Below are 12,438 nucleotides of genomic sequence, written 5' to 3'. Positions count from 1 at the left end.
ACGTACAGAGGGACCTGTGGTGGTGGATTCCAGCAGGGATGAATTAATACTCTGTGAGGATGAGGATGTACACAACACTGAAGAGGGTGAGGAATCGGTGAATGAGGAGGATGAGGACGACATCTTGCCTCCGTAGAGCCAGTTTGTGCAGGGACATATTAATTGCCAACTTGTTTTGTGGGGGCGCAAACGAACCAATCATTTCAGCCACAGTCATGTGGCAGACCCTGGCGCTGAAATGATTGGTTTGTTAAAGTGTGCATGTCCTGTTTATACAACATAAGGGTGGGTGGGAGGGCCCAAGGACAATTCCATCTTGCACCTCTTTTTTTTCTTTGCATTATGTACAGTTTGGGCCTAGTTTTTCAAACTGCCATCCTGTCTGCCACTGCAGTGTCACTTCTAGATGGGTCACGTGTTTGTGCCGCCCACTCGTGTCGCTTAGCATAGTCATCCAGCTACCTCGGTGCAACCTTTTGGACATAAAAACACTATTGTGAGGTGTGAGGTGTTCAGAATAGACTGGAATTGAGTGGAAATTAAGGTTATTGAGCTTAATAATAGCATAGGAGCAGAAAAACCCACAAATTCTGTGATTTTAGCTGTTTTTATGCTTTTTTAAAAAAAAATACAGATCCAAAACACAAAACCCAGAACCCAAAACACGGAAGGGTGGTTTTGGCAAAACCAATCCAGATCCAAAACACGAAGAAAGATCCAGATCCAAAACACAAAACACGAAAAGTGGCCGGTGCACACCCCTAATATATATATATATATATACACACACACCTCACATGTTGTGATAGTTATTTAGGTGATGCATAATAATATGATCACATCACATCTTAGGCATCACCTAAATAATCACAACTTGTGGGATGTGACAGATAGATATATATAGGAGTCCTATGTCTCCATGGATAAGTTGTAACACATATATGAATAGTCACAGCCACACACTTATACACACAACTTGTGACTCACACAGTGTCCGTTGCCGTGGCCGCTCGCTCCTGTCCTGAAATAGGCCTGCTGCCCCGGCCCCCCTGCCCTTCTTCAAGTACAGTATTAAAAAGGTCAATTTTCACACAGGCAAGTTCGGGTGGGTTTGGATCTCTGGAATCCAAACCCACTCATCTGTAATATATATATATATATATATATATATATATATATATATATATATATACAGTATACACACACAATATTGTGCAAAAGTTTTTGGCAGGTGTGGAAAAAATGCTGCACAGTAAGAATGCTTTAAAACTTAGAAGTGTTAATAATTTGTTTTTATCAAGTAACAAAATGCAAAGTGAATGAACAGGAGAGAAATTTAAATCAAATCAATATTTGGTGTGACCACCCTTTGCCTTCAAAACAGTTTCAATTCTTCTATGTACACTTGCACAAAGTCAGGGATTTTGTAGGATTATAGGGCCTGATCAGAGCGCTGCTCTGAATCAGTGCCCTCCTCCATGAAAACGGAGCGGCCTCCTGGCCGCTCGCATAGCTGTGGGTGACCACCCACAGCATATACGAGCGGCCAAAAAGATGGTCGCGATGGTCAAGACCATCGCAACCATCGGGCTTGCGACGAGACCCTGCCGTAGGGTCTGGCTGCCGCAAGCACAGGAGTGATTGTGGCTCTATCAGAGCCAAAATCACTCCCACTGACATCATTAGTGATGTCAGTGGGGGCGGCTTGAGACAGTAGGCGTTCCCATTGAAATGCCTCCGTCTGGCAGCCACGCCCCCGGCACGCCCACCAAAGGGGACGTGCTGTCAATCAACATCGACAGCCCGCCCCCTTTGGTGCGAGACCCGGAGCGACAGAAAGCCCATTGCTATCCGGGTCTCGCGCATGCGCACGACGAAGCTCCCTCCGTCGTGCGCATGCGCAGTGGGGCAACATCGACCCGCTTGCGAGCGTCCTGCGCTCGCGAGCGGGTCTGAATGACCCCCATAGTCAGGTGTATGATTAACCAATCATACCACACAGGTGATAATGATCATCATTTTCATATATAAGTTGAAACACAGGCCCTGATTCATTACCGATCACAACTGGGAATACGCATGCAATTGGCTGATTGTTGCGATTGCAGTGACTACACAGACCCATCGCAGAGTGATTGACCATTTGGGGTGGTGACAGGGGGGTGGTTAGTGAAACGCAGGTGTGCCAGTGGTTTGAATGCCATTATAGGGTCATGCATAAATTAGCCACTGCATTGCCATACACAGCTTGGGCTTTCACTGCTTGCAATGAGGTTACCAATTCCTGAGTAAGGTCAGAGCTTGTGCAAGTGTATGTGAGGCTGCGATTGTACTCGATGTTACAGATGGTTTTGCAGTCTTGCTAAGTATTTTGGATGTGTGTAAAGTAAAATGGGCATCCTTATGTTAGGCTGCGTATGGCATTGTGATTGCAATCATTAGCATATCTTTGCAGTGAGACTGCGTGCATAATCGCAATAGCGATCCTTACTGAATCAGACACACAGTCATTAACTGAAACAGAAACAGCTGTGTAGGAGGCTTGAAACTGAGTGAGGAACAGCCAAACTCACAAAGGTGTGGTTGTGGATGACAGTTTCATGTCACAGGTCATACACCATAGCAAGACTGAGCACAGCAACAAGACACAAGGTAGTTATTCTGCATCAGCAAAGTCTATCCCAATCAAAGATTTAAAAGGAGCAGTGCCATCAGCTCAGAACTGGCAGAGAAACCAGTGGGACCCAAGTACACCCATCTATTGTTCGGAGAAGTCTGACCAGAAGTGGTCCTCATGGAAGAATTGTGGCAAAAAAGCCATACTGTTGATGTAGAAACAAAGCTGAGTGACTAAACTATGCACAAAAACATAGGTACTGGAGTGCAGAAAAATGGCAGCAGGTGCTCTGGACTGATGAGTCAAAATTTTAAATATTTGGCTGTACCAGAAGGCAGTTGGAGAGCGGTACAATATTGAGTGTCTGCAGGCAACAGTGAAGCATGGTAGAGGTTCCTTGCAAGTTTGGGGCTCCATTTCAGCCATTGGAGTTGGGGATTTGGTCAGGATTAATGGTGTCCTCAATGCTGAGGAATACAGGTAGGTACTTTTTCATTATGCATACCATCAGGGAGGCGTCTGAATGGCTCCAAATTTATTCTGCAGCAAGACAATTACCCCAAACATACAGCCAATGTCATTAAGAACTATCTTCAGCGTAAAGAAGAACAAGGAGTCCTGGAAGTGATGATATGGCCCCCACTGATCTCAACATCATCGAGTCTGTCTTGGATTTCATGAAGAGACAGAAGGATTTGAGCAAGCCTACATCAACAGAAGATGTGGTTAGTTCTGCAATATGTTTGGAACAACCTTCCTGCCGAGTTCCTTCAAAAACTGTGTGCAAGTGTACCTAGAAGTATTTATACTGTTTTGAAAGCAAAGGGAGGGTTACACCAAATATTGATTTGATTTAGATTTCTCTTCTGTTCGTTCACTTTGCATTTTGTTAATTGATAAAAATAAACTAACACTTCTATTTGTGAAAGCATTCTAACTTAAATAAAGATAGATAAATAGATAGATAGATAGATAGATAGATAGATAGATGGATGTGACATGCGGTGAGGTCAATGGCTGGGGAGTCTCATCTCCTACTCACTGTAACTCTCCCCTCACTACACTAAACTCCAGTGCCCATTGAGTCTTCTACCTGCATCATTATGTTTTCTCTTGCTGCTGCTGACTAAGGGCCTGATTCAGAGGTGGACGCTAATGCGTACACAGCCGCGCATTCCCACACACGCAGCTGTGAAAATATGCTAATGTTAGCACACATCACCCGAGCATAAAGACGCCCACTGCAGCCTTCGTACTTGCATCGCGATCGCATGCACGCATAAATATCGGTAACATCGATGGACATCGGAAGCCAATTTAGCCTTGCGGCAGGTCTGACCTGCCGCAGCCTAAGGAGCTCTTCTGCTATGCAGGGCTGAGTATACACTTGCAGTGGCTAATTTATGCACGCGTTCAAATGGCGTTCAAATGGCGTTCAAATACCCAGGCACGCCTGCTTTTCCTTAACTACCCCCTGTCAACACCCCCAAATGGTCACTTCCTGTCAATCTGCAATGGGCCTCCGTGATCTACGGGCTCACACAGTGATTGCTACGGGAACGCACAGCTGCATTCGCGCACGCTCACTGGGATGCATACGCATGCACAATGACAAACAATTGCTCAGTCTGCGTGCGAATTGCAATAGCATCCACCTCTGAATCAGGCCCTAATTTTCTGATCTCTAAACACTGCAGTGCACTTCCAGGTCACAAGACACATCCAACGTGTCCATCAGTGCTTGAGGCACACCCCCATACTCAGAGGCATGCATCTGTTAGCTTTCTTTCTGTGCAGCTTACTGCAAGCAGTGTCTGGCTATACAGAAGCAAGGCTGAGCCGTTGCTGCCTCATCTCTCTTCTCCCTGCAGTCCCAGGGAGCTCCACAAAGCTGGTGAGTTTAAACTATAAAAATGATTACAATAAACAAAGAAGATGTTTATAAGTTATAAATATCTACTTTGTATTATTCTAATCATTTTTATATCAAATTTCAGGAGTATGACAGGGGAGGCTCTGCCTCCTCTACCTACCCTGACCACAAGTCCCAGATAGATAGATAGATAGATAGATAGATATGGATAAATAGATATAGGGGCCTGTTCACCACAACTTGCATTTAAAATGTGGTTGTGGTGTGATATTCTCATCTAAATTTTCACCTAAATTTGAATTGAGAATTTAGAAAATATCACTTGTAATATATATGTACTAAAATTTGCATGCAGGGACAGAGCATGCGAGAAGGCTCTGTTCCTGTGAATCATCTCTGTACAGTTTTTTGTGAAAAATACCCTGAGTATGACTGTGCATGTGCCGCCACTGGCTACCGCTATACAACCCCTGCCCCTCCACTTGCTCTTACCTCAGTGATCTGGTGATCTCCTCTGTGATTTTGGTCATCTGATTGCTAGGCTCCTGCATTGTTTCAATAGAAATCTTATTGTGCCCTTAGATGGCGCTGGATATAAAGTGAAAAACAGTATAAGATATTAAGACAATACTTAATCCTTATGAGAGGTGTCTTAATTGTCTTTAATCGCCCACAATCCTTTTTGTGTAGTTTCAAATAATCACAGAGGGCTCCACATGATGCATATGTAAAAAAACATAGAAAAAATAATTCTTAGCAATATGGAAATATATATATGTATCTTTCAACTTCGTCTATATTTTAGATCAGACGATCATAAATATTTTGCGTACCAGACTCACGTAACAAAGTGTGAATCTGTATATATCTTGGTATCTTTTATCTTCCCACTTTATATGATAACCGTGCGTTTTGTCAAAATAAGTGATCAGCCCAGCGCAGAGACGGTACTGCGTACCTTACTCACATTCAGTGTACGCTAACAGTGCCTGTAATGGTTTCTTTTCAGGTGTCATTCCTTAACCCTTCCATCTTCCATCATTCAGCCATACATCCTCATCATGTAAAGAAGGGATGATATATGTAGCTGAACAGCGATTTTATTACAGAAGACAAAACATAAATATAAACAAATATGAAAGATCACGACCTGATATGTTATGAAAGTGAAGTCCGGAATTCACTATCTCCTCCAACCAGGTTGATGCCTTCAATGTTAAAATTTTTTTTTTTTATATAGCCAGAGTCCCGTAACCAACGCGTTTCGACCCATCCATTCGGATCTTTTTCAAGGAGTATGGGACACACAAACTATGGATACCTTAAGTACCCTTTTCAATCACATAATCAATTGCCAATTAGTCAATTACCAACTAAGTACTGGACCTCACCATGTATATATATATGAAAACTCCCCCACATATATTGCAGAAGTATTAAAAATCCACATTCCCGGATATATAAGTCCCTCTTTCCTTTTGTCCTTCTGACCGACATGGACACTTCCGGCAGCCGCGTTCTCAGTGCAACCACATGTCACGTGGCGCGTGCATCTGACGTCTGCCCGGAACTTAATAGTGTCCCCTGGTCCATCCTCGCGGGTAGGTTTTAGAGGGCACAACCTTAGCTTCCGGAATCACCGGAAGTGACGTCCCGCGTCTGTAGCGTGTCTTTCATATACACGGGAAACGGCACTTGAAAAATGTGTCTGGGAATGAGGTGTCCATATTGAAGCCCTTTATGTAAAGGTCTCCTATAAATAATCATGAGGATAAAATGACTAAACAATATTGGATAAAAATAAATACATATTAATAAATATAAATAAATATAAAAACTAAGTTTTAAACATAAATTTATATTAGAACAATGTCATAATTAAAATCATGATGAACCTATAAAGCATACCTGCCTATTAAAAATCGTATATTATAAAAGGCTAAAAATACTACAGGAACCATTTTACCTCAAAATCTAAGTTGAGACCTCCAGGGGCCAGCGTTTTGTATTTGTAAATGGTCCTCATTTCTTCCTTGGCTAAAGTGGTTATATCGCTATTAGATCTTATAGACCCTTTGATTAATTTTAACCCGAAAAAGTTTTTTATGTCATCTGTAGAACACTGATGGGCAGTTTTAAAATGGGCTGACAAGGAATGGGAATCTAATCCTTTTCTGATATTACAGAGATGCTCTCCTATACGGGTTTTTCGATTCCTTGTTGTCCGCCCTATATAAAACAAACCACATTTACATTCAATGGCATATATAAGGTTTTTTGAATTGCAAGTGATAAAAATAAAGGACCTCAAACGTTTGTCCATTAATCATAATTCTCGTAATTTTCTTTTCCTTCCCCAGTTTTTTAACATTCCTGCAGCCTATACATAAACGACATCTATAAAAGCCTACTGATTTGTTAGTATTCATAATCTTCTCAGACTTTAGATGTGCACTTTTAACCAATTTTGTTTTTAGGTTGGCTGCCTTTCTGTAAATATGGACTGGTTTGGGTGGAATACTTTTTCCCAAGATAGGGTCCCTCCTCAATATAGACCAATGTTTTTTGAAAACTTTTTCAATCTCTTATGTTGGGAATTAAAATCCGTAATAAACGCCCATTGAAATTTATCGTCTTTCGTTTTCTTAGGCTTACTGATCAATAGTTCATTTCGGTCCATATCTGCCGTGGCTTTGAATTTTCCTAAAACAAGTTCCTCCTTATAACCACTTTCTAAAAAAGCCGCTGTCATCTTATTGGCTTGTTCATTGTAGACCTCCAACTTGGAGCAATTTCTCCTAATTCTTTTAAATTGTCCCCCTGGTATGGAGGTAAACCATTGCGAGTGATGGCAGCTTCCCGCTTGTATGTATGAGAGTGAATCGGTAGGTTTCTGATAAGATTTGGTTAAAAACATGCTCTCCTCTACATATACCGTAACATCTATAAAGTTAATACTCTCATTTTGGATATCAAACGTAAGTTTGATATTCCGATCATTCCTGTTCAATCTATCACAAAAACTATTTAAAAGACCTCTCTCCCTTTCCATATAAAAAATATATCATCAATATATCGGCACCATAGCACCAGGTTTGCCCCTTGTGGGTTATGGTTCCAGATGGTCAAGTCTTCCCAAACACCCATAAAAATATTAGCGTAACTTGGGGCAAACCTGGTGCCCATGGCTGTGCCGACCTCCTGCAGATAAAAAGCATCCTTGAATAAAAAGTAATTTCGTTTTAAAATAAAATTAATACCCTTTATCAGAAACTCTTGTAATTCTATATCAGTGTTGGAACTTTGTAGTGTTAGCTTCACATCCTCTATTCCTTTATCATGATTTATTATAGTGTAGAGTGAACTAACATCGGCGCTAACCATGATGTAGTCCTCTTCCCATTTTAGTTTTTCAACCTTCTTCAAAAAATCTCTAGTATCTTTAAGATGTGATTTATTGAGCAACACTAATGGTTGTAAATAAAAGTCAATAAATTCGGATAAGTTAGATGTAATTGAATTAATTCCAGACACGATAGGCCTACCAGGGGGGTGAACTGGATCCTTATGGATTTTAGGTAGTACGTATATAACGGGAACTACAGGTTTTTCTATTATCAAAAATTTAGATTCCATTTTGGTTAAAACTCCTTTTTCCACATAATTTTCTACCAAAGACTTTAACTCTATAAGAAAACTCTCTGTAGGATCTCTCCTTAATTTTTTATATGTCTGTACATCATTTAATTGTCGGTCGACCTCATTCTCATAGTCCAGAGTATCCATTAACACGATCCCCCCCCTTGTCTGCAGGTTTAATAATGATCTGTTCATTCTTACTGTTCTACAAGCGCAGTTCTTTCACCGTAGCTTAGATTAAATTAAATTTTTTTGGAAGTTATATCTTTCAAATCTTCCATCACTTGGGTTGTGAATGTTTCAATATAGCTGCCTTTCAAATGAGCAGGGAAAAAAGAAGATTTGGGCCGGAATCTAATCTTACTTCCAACTTCTGCCTCCATTTCTGGAGATTCATCATCTTTCATGAGGAAAAACTTTTTTACGGTCAATTTCCTTACATATTTCTGTATGTCTATAAAAAGGGCAAAATCATAAATTTTTGTTGCAGGGGCATATTTTAAACCCTTCTGAAGTACCGATTCTTCATTGTGGTTAAGGATATGTGAGCTGAGGTTGAAAATTTTCACTTTCCCTTTAGGGTAGTCACATGGTTCTGAATCTGTCCCTGTTTTGCATCTTTTCCTGTTTTTACTAGATCTTTTCTTTTTTTTCCTGCATTGTTACCCCATCATCTGATATGTGCTGTAAACAGAGATGCTGGTTTTCAGAAGATGACAGGGATCACAGAGCAGGGGCCCGGTGGTCAGCTGACCATAGTCACAGAGGAGCTCACTGGATTACAGATCACCCTGGGTGAAGCTAAGTGTTTTTCTTTTTGTTAACTATTTTTTTTACTGTGATCAGCCTGTGGTCAATTTAGACATACAAGGCTGATCACAGGTATTGGTCTCAAATCTGATTTGACTGTCAGAGCAGAGATGGAGAAGGTAAAATGGGGGAAAGCCCTAATAACAACATCTCCTAAAATTTGCAATCTCTCCTCCAATTTCCCATTGATACATTTAGGTGATACTAAAATAATGTGAAAAGGGTGTGAAAATACCCGTTTTCAAATTTTTTTAGTACAATACTTTTTTATAAATATGCCCGATAGTGTTTTAAGATTTTTTTTATGAGACAGAGGGAAATAATTGGGTGATTAATGCTGTCTATGGTATGTGATGATCACTATTGCTGTCTGTAGTATTTGGTGGTCACTAATGCTGTCCACAGTATATGTAGTACAATAATACTCTCTGTGGTACATTGTGGTCACTGATAATGTCTGTATGGGATCCGATCAATATCCCGGCATGCGGGATGTCCGTGCTTAGAATACCGGAGCTGGAATCCCAACACCTGTCAGCATTCTAGTGCTTGCATCACAAAGGTATGTAGCGAGGTTAGAGGAAGGGTTAGGGTTAGGTACTAGGGAGATTGTTAGCATTAGGCACTAGGGGGGAGGGTCAGGTTTAGGGTGTGAGGAGGGGAAGGTTAGGTTTAGGCACTAAGGGGGTGGTTAGGGTTAGGCACTGTGGAGGGAGAGTTAGGGTAGGGAGAGGGGGAGGGTTAGGATACTGACCGACAGGTGTCGGTATCCTAACCCTGTCGGGATGCTGGCATCGGGATATTGACCACCAGGATCCCGAGCGCCAGCATCCCGTACCCAACTCATCTGTATTATATGGCGGTCATATAGTTAAAGGGTGACTGCTATCCACTGGGATGAGGGGGCGCTCAGCTAACTTTTTGCCATGGGTGACAGAATGGCTATTTTCTCTCCTGTCCTACTCTCATTTATCAGAGTCTCTGACTCTTTCTCTCTACCTCTCTCAGGCAGCCCTCCTCTTGGTGCTGAGGATCTTACATCACAATCTCCGTGGTGCAAAATTCCATTAAGGAGAGGAGTAGCCGTCCTCCATGGGCTGCATTCTTGTGTGTTCCCAGGTAAGTAAAGAATCTATGGAATCTCTACATAATGGGGAATGTCTGGGCAGTACCCTTACACCTGCAGCCTATGGAGAGAAAATGGATACCCATCCAACCCCATAGAATAGCAGGAAAAAAAGAGTAATATCTCCAGCTTTGGAGGAGGGTATAGCAACAATCTTGGTTAGAACCTGATAAAAATGTGTCTGTGACACAGTGCTGTGAATAGATTGTCCCTTACTCTCCTAAAAGCAGAGGTACTGTATACAGTGTTCTGGGACTATCCTGATAAATGTCTCAGCCTCAACCAATAAAATGATCAAACTTTTACTCACACAGTAAGCTATATTATGAAGTAGGAATGAACAAAAGAGGGTGACCAAGTATAAATGTAAATAATTAGCATTTTTTTATAAAAAAAAACATAACTGTTGTCCTGGATAAATGAATTACATAACAGTTTTCTCTAGTGCAGATAATAATTGATGAAAAACTTACGAAAAGTGTTTAAAATAAAATTTAAAACCAAACAAATTTAAAACAGTATCACATGATAAAATAGGATATAATAATTGATAGTACCTAAAAATAAAGCATAAAATAAAATATAAAAAGCTCACTTAAGTTGTGACGCGTTTCACAGCATCTAGGCTCTTCCTCAAGCAGTTGAACTTTTCAACTGCCTGAAGTAGCAGCTGGATGCTGTGAATTGCTTGCAACTTAAGTGAGTAGATGATAGCTCTGCAACTGCCCTTGATGATCCTACAGCATTACAGCAAGAACATTTGAAATTCATGAATTTACCTGGCACCTCCATCCGTGCTTTGTCTGTTCTGTGAAATTGTTTTTTTTTTTAAATATTAAAATTATATTTTAAACTAAATTATGTATGCAGACATGAAAAACTTTTTAAGATATTAAAATATTAATAATGTACCCTCACCATGTGGTGGCATCTGTGGTGGTTGGGGCTTCCAAATTATGGACGTTGAGTCCATGGACCAGTTTAGGCATTTGCTCCTCATAGTTCAAGTACTCCATTGACAAGGGAAGGCACTTGTCCTGACTTCCGCCTTGCTCTGCTCTGGAATATTGTCCTTCAGTTTGCGTTTTATGTTGGAACATTGTTGCCAAATGGGCCTCTTAACATTAACACACGTACTCTCAGGGGAGCACCTCCACATGAGTGACTATTGTTTATTCATAATAGTAATTTCCTCTGCAATTGTGGATATATATAGCATTATTACATATAAATTGATATACATTTCAGATCAGTTCCAACCCACCTGTGCTCAGGTCTCCCAGCTTTCCCCTGATTTCCCTGTAAACCTAACCTTAAGATCTTGTCAGACTCTGTCCTTCTCTGTCTCCTGAACATCTTCCCCTACCTCCGGTTCCCTATTCTCCTCTCTACTACATATCCTTTTCCTTTCCCCTCCATACTAACACAAAACAGAAAAGACAGACAAAGAAAATTAAAACCAACACTAAGACTGCACTCTACACAAGCACACCACAGGTTGGCACAACATTAAAATAATACACAAAAGACAGAAAATAAGTCAGTTTTTAGCAGTTTTACAGGACCATTTGATGGTGTCTTCCAGGAAAATACTGTAATAAACTGATGGGGCATTTAGACTTCCAAAACCGATAGGCATCAACAGCGGAGTTCAATAGATGCCCAACTCAATGTTAAGTACATTTTAAATCACTAAACTGCTGTAAATGCCCATTGGTTTGCAATTGAAGCCAAAACTGCCACTTAGTAAATTGACCCCCTAGCTTCACCCCTGTGCCTCGATATAGAACCTTCCGACAGTTTTAAGAAGTTCTCTCTGGAATAACGTGCTATTGTATAGCATCCACGTAAAAGCAAGCTTATGGTAGGGGTATGCACCGGCCACGTTTCGTGTTTTGTGTTTTGGTTTTGGATCTGGATCTTTCTTCGTGTTTTGGATCTGGATTGGTTTTGCCAAAACTACCCTTCCGTGTTTTGGGTTCTGGGTTTTGTGTTTTGGATCTGTATTTTTTTTTAAAAAAGCATAAAAACAGCTAAAATCACAGAATTTGTGGGTTTTTCTGCTCCTATGCTATTATTAAGCTCAATAACCTTAATTTCCACTCATTTCCAGTCTATTCTGAACACCTCACACCTCACAATAGTGTTTTTATGTCCAAAAGGTTGCACTGAGGTAGCTGGATGACTATGCTAAGCGACACGAGTGGGCGGCACAAACACGTGGCCCATCTAGGAGTGACACTGCAGTGACAGACAGGATGGCAGTTTGAAAAACTAGGCCCCAAACAGTACATAATGCAAAGAAAAAAAAGAGGTGCAAGATGGAATTGTCCTTGGGCCCTCCCACCCACCCTTATGTTGTATAAACAGGAC

The sequence above is a fragment of the Taudactylus pleione genome, unplaced genomic scaffold, assembly GCF_031769625.1.
Source record: "Taudactylus pleione unplaced genomic scaffold, aTauple2 ptg000302l, whole genome shotgun sequence".
Taxonomy (NCBI): Eukaryota; Metazoa; Chordata; class Amphibia; order Anura; family Myobatrachidae; genus Taudactylus; species Taudactylus pleione.
This window is presented reverse-complemented; position numbering follows the sequence as displayed.